Source organism: Bombus terrestris, chromosome 3 (genome assembly GCF_910591885.1).
Source record: "Bombus terrestris chromosome 3, iyBomTerr1.2, whole genome shotgun sequence".
NCBI classification, from domain to species: Eukaryota; Metazoa; Arthropoda; class Insecta; order Hymenoptera; family Apidae; genus Bombus; species Bombus terrestris.
In genome coordinates, this window is record NC_063271.1 from 5,413,552 (window position 1) to 5,440,064 (window position 26,513).

The window sequence follows — 26,513 nt, forward strand, 5'->3', positions numbered from 1 at the left end:
TGAATCATCAGGAACTTCGACATCATGCTCTCAACTGCGTTATAATAGTCTTCATTATGAAGAAATGTGTTACTTAACAATCATCCCGTAACATTTAATTCAGTGACACGGCATACTATTATAATCATTCGAAACGATAGATAATAAATGATAAAGGCAAATATTCTGTATTTATTATTGGAAAAAGAGCCGTGTGCGAAACAAACGAAAATTTCTAGAATTGTTAATCTGAAATTTCGGATTAAAGTCGTGTACAATAGTTCTTTTATCCCAACGTTTCATCAGTGTTGCAGCTAACTTCATCAGGGTTGAAATTTTTATCAATTAAAAACTGTACCGTTATTGCATTAAATGAAATCTTTTTATTCCGTCTATACTTGATTAAAATACGAACCATACAAAGCTACATTCTTTTTTGGTAATCAACTGATTAAAAATTTTATCACATATGAATATTATAGTATGTTTGATGAACATAAAATATCATTTCTCTAAAGTTTCTTTTAATCATTAATAAATAACGTAATAAAATTAGTCGTTGCATAAATATATAAATCTACAATCTATATCATACTATGCATCAAAATACATAGCCTAAAGTCCCTATTAATTACTAAAAGAATCTCTCTTTTCTCCATTAATTTTCTACCGAAATAGACTTCTCTCTTTGACTCTAAATATCCATTAACTTTCTTCTCCAACTGAAAACGCTATATAACATCAGCTGCTCGAGTTCATCATACTCTATCCTCTACACTTAATACCAATGATGAGTCGCACGTGCAATCAAAGGAATACCGTCCAATAATAGCAGCGCCTAAATAAACGCAGTCGATCGGCCTGCGATCGAAACGATGATCGTTGTCGAGATGACAGCGAGCGCGAATAACGACAGTTTTCAGGACAAATCGCATTTCCTCCCCTACCATTCCCTGCTACTCCCTTCTTCAACCCCCATCTAACTCTTTCGGCCTTCGGTTGACAAAGGACGAGAAGTAGAAAGGGACGGAACAAAAGGGTGAAGAGAAAAAAGGAATGCAGTTGTTCTCGACTCTCACGGTAACGAGACGACGAGACTTTCGCCTCTTTGATTCCGGAGACGACGAAACAACTCTCGCGCCGATTGCGAATCGATGAAAGTGCATCCCCTTTCGTTTCTCTAATTTCAATCGAATGCCGCGCGAAAGAACGGATTCTAGTGACGAGAGAACGAGTTTAGTGCTTCCTCTGAGGTACGATTTCTCGCTAACTCTCAATATAGACGAAGAAATTAGAGTCAGCAGCGAGCAGGCAATTACTTTGATCGTCAAATTTCGAAGCGGAAGATGAAGTTTAATTAGAATGGGTAGCGTTTTATGTTTATGAAAATTAAATTGTTCTTGGCCTGGAAATCTTGATTTCATGCCTGGATCTCGTGTAGTTAGGAAATATCGAGGCCGACTGTTAAAATTGTACGAAGTCTATGATTCTCACGTAATAGAAATTTTCTAAAAATCGTAAAACTTATTCAATTGATTTATAACAGGTGAAAATTTAAACAAATAAATATAGAAATAAAGCAGATAAGTAATTTATGACAAAGAAAACTCCGCAGCTCAATTACATGACAGCCTGTAGCAGCTCCTATATTTAAATTGTCTTTATTGGAAGAGAAAGCAAGATATAGGTTCCATATTCAAAGGTTTCCTATTCAATAATGAAAAATTTTACTACTAGGAATATTGCAATCACTATAAATTTATAGCAAGTTCCGAACGATGATTTAATCTTGATGGATTTTTAGTTGGTTTTTGTTGATTTACTTAAATTACTGAATAGCAGAGCTACTTGTTTAAACCTTAATATATTAAACAAGATATAAATGGCAACTATTATTTTCCATTTAAACTATAAAATTTTCTAAATCACTTTTATTAATCGATATGAAATAGAGTTTTTCTATTCTTTGGAAACAAAAAAAAAAAAAACACTTTCCTTTCGAAATTAACGAAGCTGATGGGTTCCGTTAGATACCGACGGTAGAGCAAATTTTCACGAACCACCAAGTCCATCGAAATGAACGAAATTTGTATTCGTACACGGACACAGTCCATATATCGTCCGTATGGATATTATAAAATCGCGATGCAGCTCGGTCCAGCGTGAAATCGTTTAATAAACGACGTCGACCCTCCGGTGTATCGATGAATTTCGAGGGAAAGCCGCGCGCAATTTTTCACCATGACGAGAGAGCAACAAGCCGAAGTTTCGCGTGTTGCAAATTCCCGGTCCGTTTCGTAAACATTCGAAATTTATCGGGGCGAGGATTTTTCCCCATTCCTCTCGCTGCGTTTTCGGCAAACGCAAAGTCGCGGTTCCAACCCCATCAAACCCTCTGGCTTTTCTCTGCTCTAGCTAAATATTTTCTCCTCGCAAGGCAAATATTTCCGGTGAAGCAATGCGCGACTCGTTTTAACCTTTTTGTGATCGAATAAACCGGCCAAACCGAAAATACTTCGACTTCTTCTTTTATCGTTGACCCTGCTATCTTCAAAGGACTTTTATATTTTCTAGAATATTTAAAGTTAAGACTATCAAATCTATCAAAATGGCAAATTATAGAGACTTCCCTTTTCGCTATTACTGGAATTCTTTGCAACTATTTACGATTATACTGAAATTTCCTATTTTTGATAAAATCAACATTGACGTCTATTCAGATAGAGATGTAATTGCGCGGAGTTGTTCGTTTTTATAATATCATTTCAATTATAATAACCCACGTATAGAGTATTTAAATTAGACTTAAATAGATTTTGGCAAAAATTATTAGAATTATAAAACGAATTGTTTATATCCAAAACTTATATATCTATTTAGTATTGCTGCAATCACAATAATTTAGCTTTATGATATTTAGGGATAAATCCATGCTCTAGTTATAAGACACACAGAATGGTAATAAAAATACATGACAATTAAAAGGTTAAAGTTTGAATTCCAAATACGAAATATGATCAACCAATTCTCTTTTTTAGTTTATCTATTATATAAAATTGGAAGATTAATGGATTGTCAAAGACGACCAAGATCCTTTCTTCACCGCTCAGGCTGGCAAATAACTCAGTGCGTCGCTCAGGCTGGCAAGTAAGTCGATGCACCGCTCATGCTGGAAAGTAAGTTGGTGCGCCGCTCAGACTGGCAAGTAAGTCGGTGCGCCGCTCAAACTGATAAATGAGTAGGTGCGGTTTTTAACAAATACCGACTAGTCCGCATTCCTCAGTTGCCAAACCAACAAAGTGTACATAAAATACATAAAGACGTACGAAGATACGTAAAGATTCGTAATACGTCTAATATACTCGTCGAGCATTTGCTGGACGAGAGGAATATTTGTTTAGGAACCAATTTATCATCCATTTAACAAAGATCATGAAAATACGAATTTTTTGGGCTGCAAATAAGTGGGTGCGCCGCTCAGGCTGGCAGGAGCCTTTCGATTCAATTAGCCCCCAAAGAAAGAAATCTTTAGTGATCCGGATATCTCAATTAATAAAACAACTTACCACGAACGAACAAAGAGTTCCAATTCGAAGCGAATCTTTTTTTCCGACCACATTCATCGAAACACACCACTCGGCAAATCTCGCCCTTAATATGATCCTCAGTTACCCTTAATTTCGATTCTTATGCATACTGCTTCATGTACCTTTCCAATCAGAGAAAAAAAGATCACGAACGATTCAACCTATAGAAAACTCTGTATTACGATGAACAATAAGCCTCGACCATCCTATCCTATCCTATCCAACCATCCTATCGAACACGTTCTTCCTTTTTCTTTTCTTCTTCTTCTTTCGATCGAGTTGCGAATAGAAGTGAAAATCTTGCGATATTCAATTTCTAATAGCTTCGATGATAGTCTAATTTGAGTAAATATTCTGTATGAGCGAGAGTTTATTTCATCTTGGAGCGAGACTTTAGTTTATTTGGGGAGGAATATCTCTGTGAAAGGGATATTATTATTGGATTGTTATTACAAATAAATCGACCCAGTAATCCAAACAATCCAGTATTAATAAGAATAAATCAATTTCGACTGGTTTAGTTTTAATTTGTATAAATGTAAATATGGTATGAAATATATTGTGATTTAAGATAATTTACATTTGATTGTAATTTAGATTACGAAATAAGAGAATTAAGCCACTAAATATGAAATGAAAATAAATTATCATACTTTTAATCTGTAATTTAACGAAAATTACTATTTTGGTACAAAATATTCCTCACTATTTTCAAATATTACGAGACCGTATTTCACAAACAGGGCACGTCGAAGTACCCTCGTTAATTACCGTATCGCAACCGATATTAATTCTGACCTAATTACTTTAACATAAACAAATGCGTGCAAATTTAAGCTTGGTAAACAGTGCTTGAAATCGAACGAATTACGCATTTCGATATAAAAATAAAAGACGATGATACTAACCAATCGAAATTGCTTAATTAGCGTGACAAAGTTTCCTTCGCCGAAAGACAAATAGGAATTTCTATATTCCTCATTTGTGTATGTAACAAAATTATATCGAAGTAATTAACTGTAAATGAAGAGCAAATTATGGAAATCAATACTTTTATTTTATTTTACATTTAATGAAAATTTTACTTCTCTATCATATAATATAGGTCACCAATACATATAATACAGCTTATATACAATATACAACATGGAAGTACAAGTACAAAATTTATGTACTCATACATTTAGATAATCTTGTAAAATTTTTTATATCTTTTATGGGATCTATCCTATTACCTTATTTGTATTATAATATTAATGTATCCTACCACTGCATCATCATATTAGCTATACATTACACATGCAATCCGCTTATAGCAATTAATAGTTTCTATTTCCTCTGTGACGCATGCACTCTCGCTATTAGGTATAGGAATTTACATTGACATAATTTTCACAAGTCCTTGGCTAATTATAATTATCATGTTCGTACAAACATGTGTTCCAATGTGTCTAAAAGGTATGATGTCACTACCAACGTTCCCATGTCTAGGACATGTGCTTGCTAATAAATCTTACTAATATGTCTACCACTCCTAGATGAAAGATCATCCTCCCTTTACTTCCCCTTCATTTTTCCTGTGCACTCTCCAGCGAGGTCTCGACTTTATGGAAAAGTGGTTCCATAAACGGGGCTTCAAAATTAATGAAAAAAAATCCACACATGTAACCTTCGCGCTGCGAAAACAAACCTGCCCTCAGGTCACCATTAACAATATAACGGTTCCTAACAAGAACACAGTCAGATACCTGGGCATAACTCTGGACAGGAGATTAACATGGAAACAACACATCACAGACAAATCGAAGCAACTCAGGGACAAACTCAAAAAATTTTATTGGCTCATTGGCCGTCGCTCCAACCTAAGCACGCAGAACAAAATTACGCTCTATAAGACCGTAATAAAACCTGTCTGCACCTACGGAATCCAACTAAATACTCCAACGCTTCCAATCGAAAACGCTAAGATCCCTGGTATGTTACCAACGAAACAATCCACCGCGACCTCAAGATACCCACAATTAAAGAAAAAATATACAAGTCCAGAAGCAGATATAACACAAGAGTCAACAACCACCACAACCTATTAGTCACCTAACTACTTGACACGACGGACCAGATCCGCAGACTAAAAAGAAAATACTCTTTAAATTAAATCTTTAGATCCAACTAGAATCAACAATATAAACTATTATAAACCATGTCATTGTATCACGCCAAATGAAGCTACTGAAAACTCTCAACGAGAATTGATTGTAAATATTCTAACAAATAAAAAAAAAAATTTTTCCTGTTCTCCACCTCTATGCTCCCTTTTACTACAACGTCAAACTCCCATTACAATCAGAAAACTGTAAACCTTTCTCCTTCACAAGTAAAAAAAAATTCCAAGAGTTAACCCTTTCATATTTATCATCCTATTAACAAAGTAAAAGTACAAGATATCTTATCCATAGTGTTGCATAAAGAGACATTATTAATAAACAGAGCCTTACTAATAAATCCGCTAGTCCTGAACCAAAGATCAATCCTTTCTTTTTCTTCCATTCTTTCTATTCTTGCTCCAACAATTCCAGCATTAAACTTCCATCAAATCGCAAAAACTGTAACCCTTTTTCTCACACAAACAAGTAAAGTTGTCGAAAGGTTAGAGAATAGAGACTTTTATTACGATCGCGTTCGAAATTCGTTTAGACTACAGAGAAAAGACGTGCTGCAGTCTTGTTTCGGGTTTGTCGTGTCGCCTAAATGGACAAACGACTACGGGTCGGATACAAATGCATACGAGGGTTCGTGAACGGAATACTGGAGAAGCTTCTTCTCGCTTTGAGCAGCCACGGATCCTTTTGAACGGTGAAGGTGGAACGAAAACAAAGACGGTGGGGACGAGCTTATTCGGAAAGGAGCTATTTAGACTAGAGCGCGTCTTCGCGGTGGCAACCTTGAAACGCTAGAGTAAAGCGGAAGTCGGCGCGTCTACAGTTTCCATCAAGCCGAAATTTGGCCAAGCTCTTTTAAACCAAGCCGCATCCCGTTGATAGACGCCATTTTGTGTGTACCGCCAACTGGTCCAACGATCTTGCGTCGAATTACATCGTTTGAATTAGAGTGGTGGTGTTGCTCGGCAACTTCATGAGCCTCTGAACAACTTCCGGTTCACTCGATACCACATCTCAATCCTTCTATGAATACTCGATGTTTCGTTTCGATTCACGAGTCGAATATACACATATGATATTTGCTTAGCGTAAATATACGTGGAGGATGTGATTTAATGTTTAAAATACTGAAGGTTTGATAGGGGAGATTTTATGAAGGACTTTGCTATTACAGTGCTATGAATTGGATGCGAAGCTAGGCCAGAATACCTAGATAAACGTGGTGAAGACGATAGTCAAAAATGGCAAGGGTAAGATGCGGCAACTTCGAGAGACCGAATAGATTTTTGTTGGAGGAAGATAAAAAGAGGTGAGAATTATGTAATAATAGGGAAGGAAAGTTGAAGCACTGTGTAGCGAAGTGCAAGAGAATGGAGAAGTTGAGAGGTGATATGAAAAGAATTGGAGATGAAAAATATTGTGAATAGGCAGTTAACTGGATTCGCTCCTTAGAGAAAAAGGAAAATGAAAGTGCAAAACTAAATCAAAGTTATGAACAAGTAACATATATGTAGGTTTATTAATAACTTATAAGTGTCGTTCTATAATTCATAAATATGTACGTGAAGATTTGTATGGATGAATGAACAGTTAAGACATGTAACTCGAAACAGCAAAAGCCGAAGTTAATAAATATTATTATTATTATTAAATGTTGTTGTTGTTGTTGTTGTTGTTGTTGTTGTTGTTAGAACGTTGCGACATATCAGAAGATAGAGAATCGTATGAGATTTGAAATAAGTTACAAAGAATTATTGCACGAGTATTGATAAAAGCGGAGAACATTATTTTACAGAAAACTAAATAACAATTTCATAATAGGTAGATATAAAGAAAATAACTTCATGAAGATAATGAGATAGAAATTTGAAAATATTTTAGTCAACTTTTTTCCTCCACTAAAAATAATGAGACTAAGATATACAATTTTGAAATCCAACTACCGTTTTAAAAATATACCTACTATTTATTCTACTACACGATCGAGATTGTTTTAGTGTATTTAGTTTAAAAAGAAAAACAGAATAAACTGAGCTTAAAATGTCTTTCATATCGTTAAATTCTGAAACTTGCTAATTATGAGAAATGAACCTCTGCATAAAAATTTTTTCGAATTATTCAAGAATAAGTATAATTTATTCTACTTTAGAAAAACGCGCTGGCAATTTTCTGAATGTCCAAGTTCTCCAAAATCGAACAAAAAAGCCACGGTTATGTCTACGCGAACAACGCGAGGATTATTTAAAAGGATCGATGGTCCAGGTGAAAAGCTTTTTTATCCCCGTTCAAAATCGAAACGACGGGGGAAAAAATCACGAAAGTGCATTCAGCCCGAGGATAACGTCGCTTTCATCGTAACCTGATAAACGGCGCACTCACTTCTAACTCGATCTTCAAAAACTAAAAGCAGAGCGAACCACTCGACCGATGGTTGACAGAGACTGAAGCACTTGAGAAACATTCGTTTCCATTAACGTATTCCGACGCATCCCGGTGTCGTCCTACAGACGATAGTTATACATTTCTAGGTATTAAAACGTATATCGTTGCGAATTTTCGTCGTGTAACAATATTACATGTAAAGAATATTGGATTAATCATTTCGCGCCTAAATTTGAATAGGAAGCCATCTTTTCTTTTTCTTTTCGCGCGTTTTATGGACCTTCTTGCACAATTATTTAATTCTGACAATATCATTGAGTTAGCAAGTTAAAAATTATAGATTATGAATTCTTTTATACTTTTATAATTTTACAAAAAAGAATATATATATATATACATATGGAATTTGAATAAATAAAATGAAAATAGATAGTCGAGTAGAATGTAATAACTTGTAATTTGTACGATTTACTTTTAAGTAGAGAAATCCCTATGCAAGAGAATTAATTAATAATGATAATCTATAACTTGTCATTTTGTTAATAAATTTGTTAATAATATTAATAAAATTGTATAAGAGAATCATGATCGAGATATGTTATCGAACGCAGTATCAATATAATATTGATTGCTGAATCCACACATAAGCCACTTAGTTCTTTTTACAATGTATGCCCTGCCATGTTCCGCGAAAACGATTTCAATAACCTATCAGTTTTATCGTTTCAATTTTACCACCTGACGAGTAAGCGTTAGTCAACGATCTCGTAACGATATTATCGCGTGCACATTTTTTAATACTAGAACTATATATCACCGTAATCATAACAATCAATTCTTAATTTTTTCATATAATTATCCTAGATCTCCAGCAGTAGGTTTTTGAAAATGCATAGCTTTTATTTTGACTTCGTTGTTACAAGTGTTGTACGTTGCTCGTCGATAGTTCTAATGTTAACTGTGTCACGAGAACATTCTTAGCCTTGTAACTTTCGGTTCGATAAAAACCCCGCGCCAGTAAGTATCGATAAAGATATAAATTGTAATTAGATGTACACATACCTTATTTGTTTGATCGACGAACAGTCACTCCATGATCTGTCTAGCCACGATGAATGCCGGCCTTAAGGATCCCCCTCTCGTCCAGTGATACAGAAAACACAAGCACTCTAAACCGGCAGTACGAACAACGCGGGCAAAGTCAAACGTCACTCCGATTTCCCACAGAGAGAACATGAACATACGGCTTGACGTCCGCGCGTGCACTGACTTCTGTTCGGCCGCGTCAGGCCGCAGTCCATCCACCTTGGACGAGTGTAGACTCGTCGCACGGTTGCCATGACGATGGGTCAACAGCACGCGTTGCGCGCGCAACGAAGACAGTTTCACACCGCGCTGCACGCTCGCGACAAGGATCAACGCGTTCTCATCGTACGTGTTCCGCGTTTAAGTCCAAAATTGTAACACGCGCGCGTGGGAAATTAATAACGACGCCTGTTAACTCACGGGATACGCGAGATCGTGTCCGAAGCGCTCTGTTGTTGTTGAAGTGGCGTGGCGATCAGAGACGATCGACACGCGGACAAAAGTGAAACACGATATCTAGAACGCGGGAATTAATAACAAGTGGCGGAGTATATACTACGTCATTCGAATGATTGTACGGAAAACTGACACGCGATCGATGATTATTTTAACACGTTCAATACCACGTTAACCACGTTAGTCTTGTAGTATCTAGTAGTATGTAGTATCTTATAGTATCTATGATGAATTTTCTATTCAAGACATTTTCGATTAAAGCAAATAACAGTGAGTAGTATGTCGGCACACACGTGGTTTAATTTGAAAATCGCAAAACTGTGGTGTTCAACGTGTTAAGTCTGTTATGATAGGGTCGCTGTAGATGCACGTTCTGGCGAATACGTCAATCAAATATATCGAATATGAATACGTCAATCAAATATATCGAATACAAATACGTCAGTCAAATACATATATTAATGTATATGTAATACATAATGTATACATATGTGATGTGATATGTGTGACATGTGTAATATATGTATATAATATAATCCAATATAAATATATATATATATATATATATGGACATATAATGTATGCATTATATGATATATATATATATATATGTATGCGTAATTATGTTTCTATATAAATACATTTTACATAGTTTCTAATAAGTCCCTACATCTCGATAAAAAGCAACATTAACTTTGTCTAAATCATCTGTATGATTTTAGCAGTAACAAAAATAAAAAATCTATAATCCATACGATGTAATCATAGCCTTATAGAAGCTCAGACACGATCAATAATAAACATAGAGATGTGTATAAAGATAGAACGCGTGAGCGAGCTAAAAGAGTAATATAGGAATAAAAACAAAACGTTACAACGGCCCCTTGTCTACTAACGTATGCACAATCATACAGTAAATATATATATAAGTGTATTACCGATCAGCGAGCGGCGTTGATGTGTATACCTCATTAGACAAGGACAGAAGGGGCTTCTACGCACGTTCTCTTTGTGTCTATATCGAATTCAGTTACACGGTAAGAAATAACTTGCTGCGTATTATCTTTGTATCTTTATGATAATAACGTTAATATTGAAATATTAATATTGAAATTGAAGGTTGCCGAATATTGAAAAATCGATCCAGGTATTAATACTATGCTTACGTACAGTACGGTGAGTGGAGAATATTGACAATATATTGACTGTGTACGATTAAAGTCAGATATTTTGAATAAATATTTACAACATCGATACGAAGAATAATTTCGGAACACGATGAGCACTGGCTGTTATTTACACTATTCTTAAAACTACTTAATAATGAAAAAGTTAACCCACTCGCGACAAACAAACACCACACATCCATTGCAAACGGAATTCTAAATCGGCCAATTAGAGGACAGAACGCGAAAGCCAATCATGGATCGTGTTTCGTGTTGTGACGTACCGTATTATTACCTATATGCTTTCACCAATGATATTATTGTTTCAACGTCTCCTATTGGTCAGTTTAAATATTGCCACAAAAGTATCGAATCAAATTAAGAATAATACACACATATCGTCCATTGGAATTGACAAATATTATTAATTCTGTGCTCTTAAAAATAATAATTAATAGAATAAATAGGAATATCGAAGTTACATGTCGCATGTATAATATTGCGTTTAAATTTCAATCGTAATTCGCTTGTATTGAGAATGATAGTATAGTGCAGTTAGTGTCACGAGTTCGCGAGTCGGGAGTACATACGATAGAAACGGTGGGCGGATGATGGTGATCTAATCTTCTTTGCTTCGACAGTTTCTGAACGGAGTGACATGATTACCATAGACGTGTAAAAAGTTAATAACGATCGTGGTGAAAAGAAGCATCAAACCCTGGTACGATCGTCGAACAAGCTGATGCTGCAAGAAACATCTCGTGGATAGGTGTACGTACAGTTCCCGACGAACGCGACAGGTTTTCTGTAATCAGCATGTTCCGGCGACCGACTCTCTTCCCTAACCTTCCTTTCGCACACGCCACCAGATTCGCAAGTAACGCTAACACGTGGAGAGATGAATTATAAGGTAAGGAGCAAAGTTCACCCGTTAGAAATTTAATCTTTAAATGAAATTTCTCGTCACACCGCTGAGAAATGATTTTTCGTCTATATTGCGCAGGTCGCATTTCGTCATTCGAAATCAACCTAACGAACGTTTCATGTTTCGTGATCTATTTTCATGTTTTTAGAGATGAAGAAATTTTTGTAAAATTATTTTAACTTTGTTTCATTTTGTGAAGTTGCATGCATTAAATGATAATTACTAATATAATTAATATGTATATTATGCGAAGTTAAGAAGCAATGTTTACGTAATATGATACATGCCCTGCTTTATCAAATTTTAAATTTAACTTAACGAATGTGCATCGCAATTTGAAACATTTTCATGTTCTTAGCTAGAGATGAACAACTTTTTCTAAATTACTTTAACTTTATTTCATTTTACAAAGTTTTTCTCATATTAATTTACATCGCCTGAAAAAAAATTCGTCGAATTTTTATATCGTTTTAATGATTTTTCAACGTAAATAGCTTAGTATTATTTTCTTGGAAATTATGAGTTGCATCGATTATTGTATTGAAAATTAGATGATTCCATTTAAGAAATCGTATTTCTACATATCATCTACATATCGCTTCCATTTACAAAAAAACTAATTTCATCAGACTATACATTCCTTAAAACTATTCAATTCCTGCCTAAACTTTTATGTAGTGCAGCGAGTATTTTATTAATGATTCATACTGATAGATTAAAATTGGTCACCTTCTATGCATAGAGCAACGCGAAAGCCGTTTTGAGTGTCGCAATTAACCGATGATGAAGTAACTCCACCTTTAGAAGTGTGTATTTATATTTATTATCCTCTTGAGGGGAGTTAAGCTTCCATGCAAGTTGTCCTGTTCCTGCTCTTTATATTGACCCTTCTTCGTCTGAAATTAACATTTCTACGAGCACATGGTATCTACCAGGTGCACATGGGCTCTGGATATTATATTAATTAAATCTTGTTATTAGTATTTATGGACGCGATCCATGGCTAGCTATGACCTGCTATGAATTCGTAGCTAATTAAAAGTTCGATTTTTTACTGATTAAATATCTAGTACAGGAATTTTGAACGCGGTATAAAAGCAGTATGATTAAATTTTATTATCATACAAACACTTTAGAAGCCAAATATTTCTTCATTCGAAATGTGGCAAGTATTAGGTATGTGTTTGTTTCTGTTTTAAATATACGTTTATACTTTTGAAGATAATATGAGAGTAAATTATATTAACGTTAATATTAATTAACGACGGGCCTACACTCGCGAGCTTTAATATTTATTAAACTTGAATGTGCATTAACGTTAATGCATGTAATCGCTCGGTAGCTAACACGTCAGGGCTGCTTTGACAATATTTGAAATTCCCGCCTCTTCCGTTATTACGTCATAAATTACATCATCTTAGAAACAAGCATTAATATGTAATCCCAAACGCTGTACATTCTCGTCCAACATCCAGTCGATGTTTCTTCTTGATTAACATTAAATTTATTATTAATTTAGATTCTCAGTATATAAAATAGGCACCACTTTTTTCCGATAAAAGAACGAGGTATTCTAAAATCTGACACCGACACAAGTATAATCAAATACGTGAACAATGGGTTGGAGGGGACTCAAAGAGCGCATTTTTTACGAGCCTGTCGAAAGATACACTTGGACCGCAGCGCATCATGACGACGAGATGAAAAGTGGTCCGAACATTTTACTGATTTTCACGGGCTACATAGTGCAAGCGTGCCGTTACGTACCACCAATCTCGCATTTTTTCCTTTTTTCCTTTTTTTTTTTCTCGTTTTGTCCATTCGAAACGCGCTCGCACATACCTATACACACGGACGTGAGGTTATGTGTCATACAGGCGAAAAGAGATCGTAAATTTGAAGAACGCGTAACCGGATACCAGTCAATGAATACCTCAAGCCATGGATACAGGCATGGTGGAGTATTCTAATAAAAGGAAAATTATTTTTAATCGCGTGCCAACATGTAATCCGTTTTGTTGCGTAAAATTCGCCGTATTAACGAGACCGTAGCTCGGAAATTATACCCGCCCACGTATCAACGGGCATTAAATTTTAATTGCGCCGTTGAATCGCGAATTTTCCCCGACTCGGTCGCTCGTTCATTCGAAATTCAAAGGGGAGAAAAATCGTAAAAAGGTGCGGCGAGGAGGCGATGCTAGAGGATCGTCGGTAGAAGAAGACAAAGAGGAAAAATAAAAAGAGTATCCGAGGGAAAGCTCATAGGTAGCCGGCGGGGAAATTTACATTTTTAAATTGCATTTATTGCGAGCCGGAGTATAGCGGAGAGCGGAGTACTTCGAGAGCGCTTACCGTGAATTAAAGCTGACAATTCATCGATGGCTCGCCGCTCTTTTGAATAAACTACGTTTCACGTGGCCGAGCTTTGCATCCGGATTTGCCTGTTATCCGTTTAATTGATTATTTCTAGGGAGTTTTTTTTAATGAAATCCCGTGTACCAAGCTGATTATAGTAGGATCACATAGTAGGATGTTTGTACGATTTCTGAGAAATTGGAGTAGCGTCGTTATAATCGATTTGTATTGAGCATCTAATTACAAACATAGAATGTTAGACCGAGCATTGAATTACTTTAAGAAGCTTCTGCAACTTTGTGGTATCTAATTTTGATATATCGTTCATATTATATAAACTTCATTCGTTATCCTAAACGTCATGTATAACATACAGTTACAGGAACGTAAATATATTTAATAACATATTCAAATTATTTTCCTTTTTTTATTATTACGTTCCAACTGTAAAATTAAAGAGAAACTTCTTTTACATCAGGTTACTAGAATATTTTATAATTCGTGATATTTCGCTATTTCAGTGGTATTAAAGTAACCAGAGATGACTCTAATATGCGCTACTTTCGTTTCCTCGCCAAGGAGGCTGGATTTCGCGTCGGTAATATCTAGGAAAGGTCGAAGGTAGCAGAAGCGTATGCAAATGTTGTGCGAGGCAGTACATAAAAGCCGGCTTTGAATGGGTTTTGTGTTACTTTTGTCATACTCGTATTTCGATAAACCAGCCCCCGCGCGTGAGCGTGCTTCCGTTACGCGCAAATATGTGTTTCCATAGCTCGCGATACGTTTCCCTCTGATTTAACTGGATTTATAAGCCCTCGTTCTCTCGTATATCACATTGATACACGGGAAGAAAAATGTATAAGCACTCTTTGCAAAAATAGAAAAGGACGCTCTCCGTGGAAAAATGTATTATTATCTTCAAATAATTTATCGTGTTTCGCCTTTCAACGCCGTCAATCATAATACCAGGATCCAACGATATATACATATCTGTATGACACTCTATACAGGATAAAATTAAATTTACATTAATGTTAATTGTTATCAATAATTATACGATCATGCGATACAACATTAAATTACGGCATAAATATTACAATCCTCCGCCGTTTTCACCAAATTTTACACTCGATACAAATTACTTAACATTCTCCGAAGCTTCGATTATTAGCAAAACTGATGAATATTTTCCGCGAAATGCTACATACATTTGGTTGATCTGATCTTATTTGATGATCCATGCAAATTATGGAGAAAAGTCTCGAATTAATTACACCTCCCTAGAGTATCACAGTGGCGCGTGTTTACATCGTACCTCTTATTAATTTTTACCACCGCCGTGTAATCCTGCCGCGAATTCTGTTTCGCGTTATTCTTCCATGTCGCGAGCGTGTTTTTGAAAGATTCCAGCATGCCCATGAGAGACTTTTCTCGTGGCAGAAAAATACTTAGAAATGAAAAACAACAAAAAAAAAAGAAAGTTAGAAGAAAGGGGCAGAGAGGAAAAATAAGAATATTCTCCAACAATTCTCTTATTTTCCGCGCTTGTTACTTTCGGCTGTTTCTTTCCTACCTCCGGCTTCGCGTAAGTCATACAATTCTACCGCGAAATTAATTATTGCGATACCATTAGCGGTTCGTCGCGGTCGTGGCGAAAATGAGATTGTACGCTCCTCTGGATAGAATTTTCTTAGGAATTGAAAACGTTGAAAGAAATCAAATTATCGAAGTTCTTTAATTAAACGATACGATATATGGATTACAGATATGAGAAGCCGGAGAAGTGCAAAAAATCATTCGTTTCTATTTAACTATGTGAATTTTACCAAAGTGTTTTATCAAATTAACGATGAATTAGTAATTAAAATCAAAATTTATTTCGTTTTGTAGAATCTCCCGTAACGTAGAAATTTCTAGGGTTTTTCCCCACGCACATTAGAATTTATTTACTACGAAAATAAAATAGAAAGACCAAGGCTCTAGTTAATTTATGGAATCTTGAACGAGTTTCTATTTAATTACAAATTGATAACAATCAGAAATAGTCAAAATTCTTTTTAATCGCTCAGTCGCTGTGAAACACCTTTCTATTCACCAAGAACTAAATAAAATAAACAATCAAACATCTAATTCTTTTACAAACTCTGTTGTCGTTCCCAGTGGCCATTCTTCTACAACGCAAAGTAAATAAGAACATGCTAGTTCCCAGGAAAGAGGCAATCTCTGCTGCAAAGAAGATTTCCCTAGAAATAAAGTTCTCGTAACTTTGCAAGCGCGGGTTTATCGACAGTTGACGCAAATCCGCGCGGCAGACGGAAGCTTGCTCGCGCGTGCACACGTCGAATCGAGGCTTCGTTCGACGCCCTCGGGTCGCACCCATTAACGAGACACTCCGCGACTTCGCGGTGTTCGTTCCCTGACATGACGGTTGGATTCTCTTTCATCGGTTCCCGACCAACCCTTTCGCGCTTCGTCGTCTGCCGGATGAATCATAATTTACGCGTCGTCGTTCGTGAGAACAGTTACTCTCACCCCTTTTTCCGCCTTCTTTCCACTTGCATCCCTCTGTCTCTCTGTTCGCCACGCAAATCGATCGACAAAGAACGCGACGCAATTTCGTAAAAACGATCCGTCCGATCTCCGCGAAAATACGATCCGCTTGATGGATCGTCGCTTTTTCAACGAGGTAACACACCCAACCCCTTTCTCACGATCGATCCGTGGCTCTCTCTGTTGCGACTACCATGCGATTAGACCAACTGGATGGACGATGCTAAGGAGTAGGTTTACGATCGAAGCGTTGCAGCGGTTTGAATTATTAGACCGAGTTTCGAAGCAGTTTTGGAGTTGGCAACTTTTGTGGCTCGATTGAGGAATGATTGATGAATAGTGTTATATACTAATGCAGAGAAATTTGGCGATAGTGGGGAGATGGAGGTTTAAGAAATTCGATAGTGGTTTTGGGATTTAGGTTTTAATGGAGTTCGTCGAATAGAAGCAGATATAATTGTTTTGTACTTTTTAAGATTCTAAAGGGTAAACTGAAACTGCTTTCTGTGTCTTAATAAGCAACTGATATTTCGACCAAATATGATGGTTTGGAATCGACTTATTCTGAGATTTCTATTAATCTTATCTTCAGATCGCTTACATTATATATTTCATATTCGCTATTCTCCGCGGATCTCAATACATATTGCGACTTATTAAATAGTGATTAATTGACCGTTTAATTATTTTGGGGATCTTTGCCAAGTGTATGCTTCCAACAAATATCTTGTAACTTCTCTATATATATTCGGATCAGTTTCAAACTTTACCAATGTAATCATGTGATAGCCACGTTTCGTTAAAATATTTTGTATAATATATACATAAAAAATTTCTAGAAATGTTCCAATACTTTCGCGAGCCACTATATCTCAAATGTCACACATCACTCCATAAACACCACCGTACACAAAACCCGATACTCACTGGTGGGTAATCCTCGATATTAAGTCAGCAGACAACAGTAGGAAGCTTGGGAAGCCCGCTTGCGTCACTAAGAAACGCACGTCGCGTTTCCTCGTGCATTTCTTCGACGGAGGATTTCTTGGCAGCGACAGAAAGTCACTAGACAAATCGTGACCGAAAAGTTTGCATCCTTCGCGTCTCCGTCGGGAATTCGTTTCTTCCGGGCGTTCGCTTGGCGAAAATTTGATCCCGCGACGTAATCACGTAGCACAATCGTTTCAGATGTGAGCGACCGTAATATTCCGGCGATTCTATAATTCTATTTACAAGTTTAATGTCGTGCGTGTGCAATCCCATGACGTGTAGACGATTCTCGAACCGACATCCAGCACAGGTAATCGCATTCGCGATGTAAACGCGAAATTTTCGCGTCAGGTATCAATCAGGGCCGTGTTTGCGACGCGTGATCTCTCTCCCTTTCCACGGCTCGGATTATTGCACGGCCGTGTAATTTTATTTCCATGCAGCGAGATCGAATCGTTAAAATTAATGGCGCAACGGGGATTGCGCGAGTTTTCCAACGAAAATCGGCTCGGCGCGCGTCGTCGATCGCCATGCGTACGTGGAAATTCGACGATTCATATTTTTTTATCCGCGTTGCCTCGTCAATTTGTATCATGCCTCGTCGAACCAATCGATTTTTCCAACGTTATTAACCCTTCAATAGCGGATCGTCGGTTACGATGCCTCGATTGTTTCTAACTCGTACGCTTTTTTCCGATATATTCGTGATATTGTTTTGTTACATTATATGCATATTCTGTAATTTTAATGTAGAGTAACGAGAAATTACATAGTTACGGAATTACAGCCTGGTTGTAAATTCGTGGTACACTTGAAGCGAGGGAGATGACTCGAGATACGACAAAAACCAGGGATAACAAAATTGCATTAAAGATTTCATATTATACGACAAAAACCTTGATTCAAGTCTTCAACGACAATCATAATCACTGATGGGTTAACTCGAAATAACCTGTAGCGTATGTCTACGCGTTTGATAAATGGGACGTCGAGAAGCAAAGAAGAGATTGTCTCACACTATGAAAAATGCCTGCGACGTTTTCAGATATTCGATGTAAAGTCAGGTGGCTTTGTGTTATTGAAAATTCGATGGAAAATTGGTGACAACTTTTTCGATCCATTTTCCTTATCTTCCTAGGAATATCAAGATTTATGGCTTTGTATCGGGTGACTTGGTAGGTGTAAGCCATTAGCCATCAGGATCAATATTTTCTTTGAAGTAGATACCAAATCTTCCGTTGAAATAAATATGAATCGATGTATGTTGAGAATTTTCTTCGATAGTAAATTGTATCGTAAATTCCCTGCTAAAAATATAAATAATACGAAGTCGTAAAGTAAGTAATATCTATCTTCGTCTATTACATATATGACGTGTAACAATTCAAATACACGAAACGCATAATCCTTCGGATTCCCAAATAACAATTAACAGATTATAATTAAAAAAATAATAATTTTGTTAAAGAACTTATCCGAACTTTAACGTAACGAGTACGGTATACCTACATCATTTTCTACAAATTTCAAACACATTCACCTTCGAATCAAAATCTTCCTTCTCGCTAAGACTCACCTATTCCAGAATTTCTCTTCGCATAGTATAATACATAATTCCTCACGCACTTGCATGGCGAACATTCAAGCAGCGAGCAACCATTTCGAATCTGAAACCCTCCTTACCTGAAAACGCGTTAGACTAAACGCGACGGAACTCTCGGTGGGATACAAGAGGAACAAACGGTTAAGAGACGACGGTGGAAGACAAAAAGGCACGACACGACGCAGGGAAAGGACGAATAGAGCGTAGGAGGCGGCGACGCGCTATTTAATCACGCGCATATTATGCAAGATTAGACGCGTCTCGAAAATTAATATCCGAGCACAGCCACCGCCCCAGTTAATGCCCAGTGATACCCATATCTCGTGTAAACAGCCGCGAAGAACTCACGGAATCTCTGCTTCGGCTCAGCCGACATTCGGCTCCGATGTCGGGAGAAACGCCAACCCGCTGTCTGGGCATCTGCGTGTCGCGCTATTTGCGATTTCTCCAATTTCGCTGACAGAGAAATTAATTCGAACACGAGGTATCTGTGATTCAGGCTCGACCTCGCGCTGTTACAGTCTTTCGCGTAAAACGTGGAAATTGTTGGCCTACATCTAATATGCATGGGTCATACACGTTCGTATCATATTGTATCGATATTCGATAATTATACGTGGATGTCAGTATTACAGGTAAATGAGATAATGAAGAACGTGTGATAGAAATTGCGTAATATATTTGCGAATTTAATTACTACTGTAGGGGCTAATAATGGTTTCTAGAGGGAGTTCCAAGGGTTTCGTTTCTATTTTGTCAAATGTTGGAATTTCCAAGTTTACGAATTTTTCAATCTCTGAAATGTTTTGAATTATATTCCTTGAAATTAAATATTTGTTACAAACGACTATGGAGAAGTATATTAATTACCAGTAAGATTTTTCTCTCGGAGTAATCTGCGATTCGAATTAGTCGAAGATCTGCGAATTGAAAATTAAAGTTACTTCAGTAACTTAAAGAGTTCCAATACGGTAAAAAGATTCCTCGTTGCGAGCTTAAAGGAAGATGCTGCTACGAATTTGCAGGAATCCGGTAATGAGACTCACGATAATATACAAGACTGCAAGATTCCCTTGTAATTCTCGCGATCCAACTTTTCCTCGAGTTTATCTGTTTCCACGAGCCAACCATTTGTTACGCGAGATATCGTCGTTCGTACGAACATTTGTAAGTTAATGTACCAAGAAGAATGTGCGATACGAAAAAATTTCGATAGATTATCCTTGGCCTTACTGTTGCATCGTGTGCAATAATTTCTATTCTCTGTGTCATTCATTTTTGAGGCCCTTCAATCACAGTAATATTAGCATAGAACTTTATTTATGCGAATAATTCGACAATTCCAATTCTGAAAAATTCTTATTTTTTTAATCCGTTTGTTTAGCTTGTACAAATAACAACATAACAATCTTCGTAGTAGACCAAAGATCTATACAAATAGATTTCATAAATTACAAGTCAGTCGTCCTACATTCTATTAGATGAATATTTTGTATCTATTGCCTTCTCGATAAGAAGAGTTTTTCCAAGGACCATATCAAATAATTTTTCAATAAATCCGTAATCGTACAATCTGCCATTCGGTTTTTCATGTTTCAAACAATTTATTTACGTTTTAGAATCTCGTTCTTTCTGTAGCTCGTTCTAAATGATTCTATACTTCTTCCTAAACGTTTAACTTAAGTCTCTATTTATTAATATACCGATTCGTAAAAAAATCGATGAACCAAAAAAGATCACAAAAAATAACGCTATTGAGTAAATATTTAAAGATTCGTTTTTACGTAACATCGTGTAGAGATATTTCTTAAAAACGTGATCAATTGCTGTTATGAGATCACTATCGTAAGTAGCCTAAAATTTCTATACAAAAGTACGTCCGAAAATTTACATGGAAAAGAAAAGTGGCTCGTAATTCTCTAAAACAAATGAACAACGCAAATTAATAGGAAAGGCCATTTGGCATGGTTGATCGCGGCATTGGACTACATTTGCGTATGGATTTCTGGTTAGCCGCTCTTGAATCGTTCTCCCCAGAGTACCCAACAGGGGAAACAGAGTAATCGGGGATGAAACTGGGTAAGAGGGAATTTAGGAAGGTCGGTTATCAGCTTCTCGCCGGAGATTTCTTGCAAACGATTTCGTTCCTTGGTTACGTTTAATTTTCTACCACCGATATTCGGATACCAGCCGCTTTAATGTTCACCTTAATGCGTTTCACTCATTGCGCGTCATTCAACATTGAATTAAAACGAAATGGGAGACGTTACGTTTCCTGTTTGGAACACGCTATCCGCCAAAACCTTCGAATCATTACATATCTCATAAAATCTAGGAATCTTAAAGAACATCAGTTTTGTCCCTCTTTAGGCGCTTGGAAAACTTGGCAGTAAAAGATCTATGGAAAAATTACTGCTGACATACGCAACATCAATTTTGAAATTATTAATCTGCTAATCTTATTACTAATGCGAAATAAATATTGCAAAATATGCCGTTATTGTAAAATTTTTATAAAAGAATTTTCTAAGCTAACAGAATTCTGAGATGGATTTTTTTAGAAATACCTAGTTTTTGTAAATCACAGTCGGAACTTTTAGCCGAGAACTTTAGCCGAGAGTATAGATAGCATTGAAAGAGCAATTTCAATTTTTACTAGCGTGTGTGTGTAAAAAAAAACAGCGATGAAACAGAATGAAGCAATGGGAATTGGAAGCATTAACAGCTGCCAATCTAGAATATTATTACCGGATGATAATGAACGGGCGGAACTATTCCAAGGTTTCGTGATCGACACTGATGCATATGCAAACGTGAATACATATCGAAGGAAGTAGATGCGAAACGTGAGACGCGATGAGAGCTGCTGGAAACCTAGCTTCATAGCAGGCCACTCTATCCTGTAAAACGAAACTTTATTGATACAGTATGGCATGTTTATAAGTGTACGTATGTCCGCGATGACCAAGTGTATTGCGTTACCATTACTTTATATGGCTCCTTTGCGCAGGCAATTAAACGAAGAATTGGCATTATGACGAAGAACAATGAAGACGCAGAAAAATATTGACAATTCTCCATTGATACCTGTTCTAGGAATGTTCGTGCAATTTGGCTTCTTGTAGGTATACGGCATTTGCAGGTATAATTAGAAGGGTAAAATTAATCCTGTTGTTCTCTCCAAATTACATAGCTCGAAATCGTATTGTGTCTCAATACACATTACAGATGCTATAGATACTATGGATATTATTAATTTTTAAATATTTTGTTTTAGCATTCAATGTAATTTTACTGTCTCTGTGTATGTTCCATGCCTTTTATGAACTAAGTATTTCAGATATAAATGTTTGCGAAGATACAAACACGAAGAAAGTGTGGAAAGAATAGTACAGCTAAAGAGAAGAATAAGAAGGAAGAAAAAGGAGGAAAGGAAGAGGGACAAAAAGGAAAAGGGAAAGAAGATAGGTGTAATAGACGGATGAGAAGGAAAGAAAGGAAGAAAAAAGGAGGACGAAGAAAGGAGGAATTTCTCTAAGGCAATATTATACTTAAGCAGTGAAAACTCAAAACAAAATGGACTTGGATCAGACTCGTTACGTAGTCCAAATAAAAAGTAGAGCTTCAAAAGTACAAATGGAACGTATCTTAAAAAAGAAAAAGAAGAACATTTGTAAACAAAAAAAAAAGAAGAAGAAAATCGAAGAAAAATGGAGGACAAAATGTCGCGGGTGTGCGGCTGCAAAAATCACGGGCGAAGGAAAACGTTAATTCTACTCTTGCTGTCTCATTCTACGAACATTATCTCGCTATTTATCTATCCCTTGGTGGACGGTTCCTCGTTGAGGAAGGGAAGAGATGAACGTACACCAGCCGGGAGATGAAAAATTGCGCGATTTAATAAAGCAGCCGGTTCTTTTCGAGGAAATAATTGCCGGAACGAGGTCCCGTACGCGTCGCTTCCTTCTTTCCCGGTAATTGTTATTTTTCCCTTCTTTTCCCTTCTTCACAAATTGAACGTGTTCCCTTTTTCGATTTCGTCGGACGTTATGCTTCGTTGAATTTATTCGCGACTTTTCGATCGACAAGACGGCCGACTCTGACTGACTGGTTGGCTGGCTAGCCAGAAGAGTTTTTCAATTGGAAATCATTTGGAGAAGAGGAAAAAAACGAAATCTCGTTCCGGCTTTCGTTCGAAAAGCTGTCGTTCGTACGACGAAACTACCAATTTCACGCGTTCCACGGCTGTACTTGTCGGCGTTTTAACGAAAAAACAACCGTGGAACGATCCGTCGACAAATCGTTGCCTCCGATTTTCTCACCACATTCTGTTAATCCTCTACGTGTTGCGTTAAATGTTTCCTGTTTTAACGCTCGAATCTCGAGCTACGCTTGGATTTATGACTCCTATCGTGATGTTAGCGGTGTTTTTAGAACTTGAATTTTGTATGATTGATTTATTTGATATATTTGAAGAGAGATATATTACAGAGAACGTATACATACGTACATTCCCGTTCATAAGCAAATTAATGAAAACTTAGGTAAACCTGTACAATTATTAAAAAACTGGAAAGCCTTTAAGAACTATTAAGTTGTCCCAAAAGTTTCTTTCGTTTTATAACAAAATAATAGATGCACAACATTTTTTGCTTTATTATGGAGAAATCTCAACATTGTTCTATTGAAACAAACGTGGACCGTACGTAATTCAGTAAAATAATACAAAACAAAAAATATTGTGCGTTTATTATTTTCTTATAAAACGAGAGAAGCTTTTGGGACGATCTAAATAAAATTATCTTAATGAAATCTTACGTTATAAAGAGTTTCTATATTCGATATTACAACAACGTTTTCAATTATATGTATATATATAGATAAATAAAATTTCTCTCTCACCTATAATCGTCGCGGTTTTCGATAATTTCTTCTATTATTCCGAGTATTAATATAATCTTAAATTCAGCCAGCTTGCGCAAATATTCGCTTGAAATTTCATCAAAGTTTCCTTGGCTGGTCCACACGTTAATAATTAAATCGTATCATTCCAGGACGACGCTCGAGGTGAAACATTATTTGATAACATCTCATAAATCTACGATCCTTGCAGAGGAAGTGGTTAAGAAAGTTGGTCGAAAATCGTGGAATTTCCTTTGGGACGGGACTTCTCGAAATTCAGCGGTCGTCTAGCCACGAAAAGCCAGAAATGAAAGTCGCGATGAAAGTAGAAATTGCTCGTTTCGCTGCCTCCGGCGCTCATATATCGGTAATAACGCTTCAACAGTCGTTCACCGATGAGATAATTGTCGCGTTTTCCACGTTAATTTCCTTTTAACGTTACTTCGCGTAATCCCGTGCAAAATGTTGACTTATGATTTAAAAGCCAGTGTTTAAATGTTAATTAATCGCGATTACCTGTCGGAAGCGTGTATGAACGCATGAAAAACGTTTTATAGAATTTTTCGAAGCGTTTTGCACTGACTTATTTATATTTTTCAGAAACCTTTTTACCGATTACGATCGATTTATCGAGATATGCTTTATTACGAATAGCGACATAAAAGGAAACACGACTAATTCTAAGAACGAGTAGACGCGTAGAATTGTTAAAATATGTCATTTCCGGACACGGTCGAATATTCTAATCGAAATTCTTATCATTCTCTTTGTCAAATTCCATTACTAAACTTAATCATTCAGAAATCTTGTACCGATAAGACAACGTCTGAAGCTTATTTGATGCTCATCGGCAGTGATAAATGAGAGATCGAACGGAAAAAGTGGAAAACAAAGTGAAGCACAGATGAGAGCGAAGGGTTAGGATATGATTTCGGTGGAACACGGAAGGAACGACGGTTAGAATGGTCAAGGGACGCGCAGAGGGAACGATTACACAGGTGGATGAAAGCGGGTCCGTGCACCCCCGAGCTTCGGGTTAGTCACATATTTGCTGACGTACGAAGGACTAAAAGCTTTTCGCTGGTGCCTCTATTTTCCACTCGTAAATCGTGTTCCGTTACCGTTCTCATGCGAAACAGCCGCGTAAAAAGGTTTCCCACTCCCAATGTGGCCGACCAGTCGATCTCTGTCCCTTATGAGGCGTTGGACAACGAATTCGTACGGACGTATTATATGTTTCTTCTTTTTCTGTCTCTCACGACTGACTCCATTCGTTTTGGACAACGGGGACTAGTCAGTTATAACGTTTCTTATTTAGAGACATAAATATAAGAGGATTTTTATATGTAGAATAACGTATTAACGAATTAAAGAATTGTTAACAAAAGCAGTCATTGTCCGCATTTTTTTTTCCATAGGAAAACAAAAAATACTTTAACATTTTTTATTTCTTTCCAATATATTTTATTAATTGTATTAATTATTAATTATAAGTATTAATTATAAGTGTGCCTATAATAAAATCGCAGAGAATTTATATCTAATTAAATTACGAAATTGTGAACCTCGTAACAAAGATTTTTATAGAAGCGATTGGTTTTCGTTCGAAAATAAATCAACGTATAGACCACCTTTTATATCCATCTCACCGTGTTGTGACTTCTGATTACTTCTCATCTTTAAAAAGACAAATTTGGCAAGTCGTTTTATCACGAGCATTTCGATTAATCCCTCTAAGGTTGAATTTTAATAATAAAATATGTATTATTACTTAGACTGTGTATAATTTGTTTTGCCCAACGCAAAGTTATCGAATATCGAAATACATATAATAATTTCCATACTTGCTCAATTATAGATTAACTACTTCTTTAATTATAAATTCAATACTGACATAATTAATTAATTATAATATACCTCTATCGCTTCTTCCAACTATTACTCATTGTTACTTGCAATTAGGCAACCTTGATGCTATTCCACGAAGACGGAAATTAATTGGGGGCTCGTTCATGGAATTTCGTTTGATTCATCCCCGAGATTAATCCCTTCTTTCCTTTTTTCTTTTCATTCCCTGTAACCAGGAACTGAATTTAAATTACCGTGGAAGGTAATGAACCGAATTCTCGCGATCGAATTCGTCCATTGGTAATTAGATCGGCGGGCGATACGCGTTCGAGTCCATTCGGAATGCCTCGCCTTTCATTTTCGTACGGCCGTAACTTCCAATTTCTCGATAATATCGTTCCGTTCGATGGATGCACGAGAGTTTCTAGACCCGGGCACCGGGGTGAAGGGAGTAAACGGGGTTGGTCGACCCTTTTACCACTTCCGAGATTAATATTTGTCAGGTGAAATACGGGTAACTGGATC

At 36.6% G+C, this 26,513-nt stretch overlaps 1 protein-coding gene and 1 long non-coding RNA gene across 8 annotated transcripts in view; one reads left to right on the forward strand and one right to left on the reverse strand.

The window, feature by feature from the left end:
• LOC100650070 (protein rhomboid) overlaps positions 1-9,378 on the reverse strand; it is a 171,333-nt gene extending 161,955 nt beyond the window's left edge. For 2 of the 3 annotated variants that reach the window (XM_048404229.1, XM_048404228.1), the window contains exon 1: positions 9,170-9,315. The gene's annotated coding sequence lies outside the window, so the exon portion shown is untranslated. Of the gene's footprint in view, positions 1-9,169 lie in introns of all 3 variants that reach the window. The other variant, XM_012320576.3, reaches the window with a different exon arrangement.
• A 260-nt stretch (positions 9,379-9,638) lies between these two features.
• On the forward strand, positions 9,639-25,550 carry LOC110120323. 5 transcript variants are annotated; one of them, XR_007223377.1, is made up of 7 exons: positions 9,639-9,767; positions 10,372-10,686; positions 10,769-10,825; positions 11,457-11,725; positions 21,898-22,164; positions 22,249-23,212; positions 24,293-25,550. It is a non-coding gene; the product is annotated as an uncharacterized LOC110120323 (long non-coding RNA). The 5 variants fall into 5 exon arrangements; XR_007223376.1 differs by lacking the exon at positions 24,293-25,550 and having other exon boundaries at positions 22,249-22,359; positions 22,579-24,140; XR_007223375.1 differs by lacking the exon at positions 24,293-25,550 and having other exon boundaries at positions 21,898-22,183; positions 22,249-24,140.
• Positions 25,551-26,513: the final 963 nt, after the last annotated feature.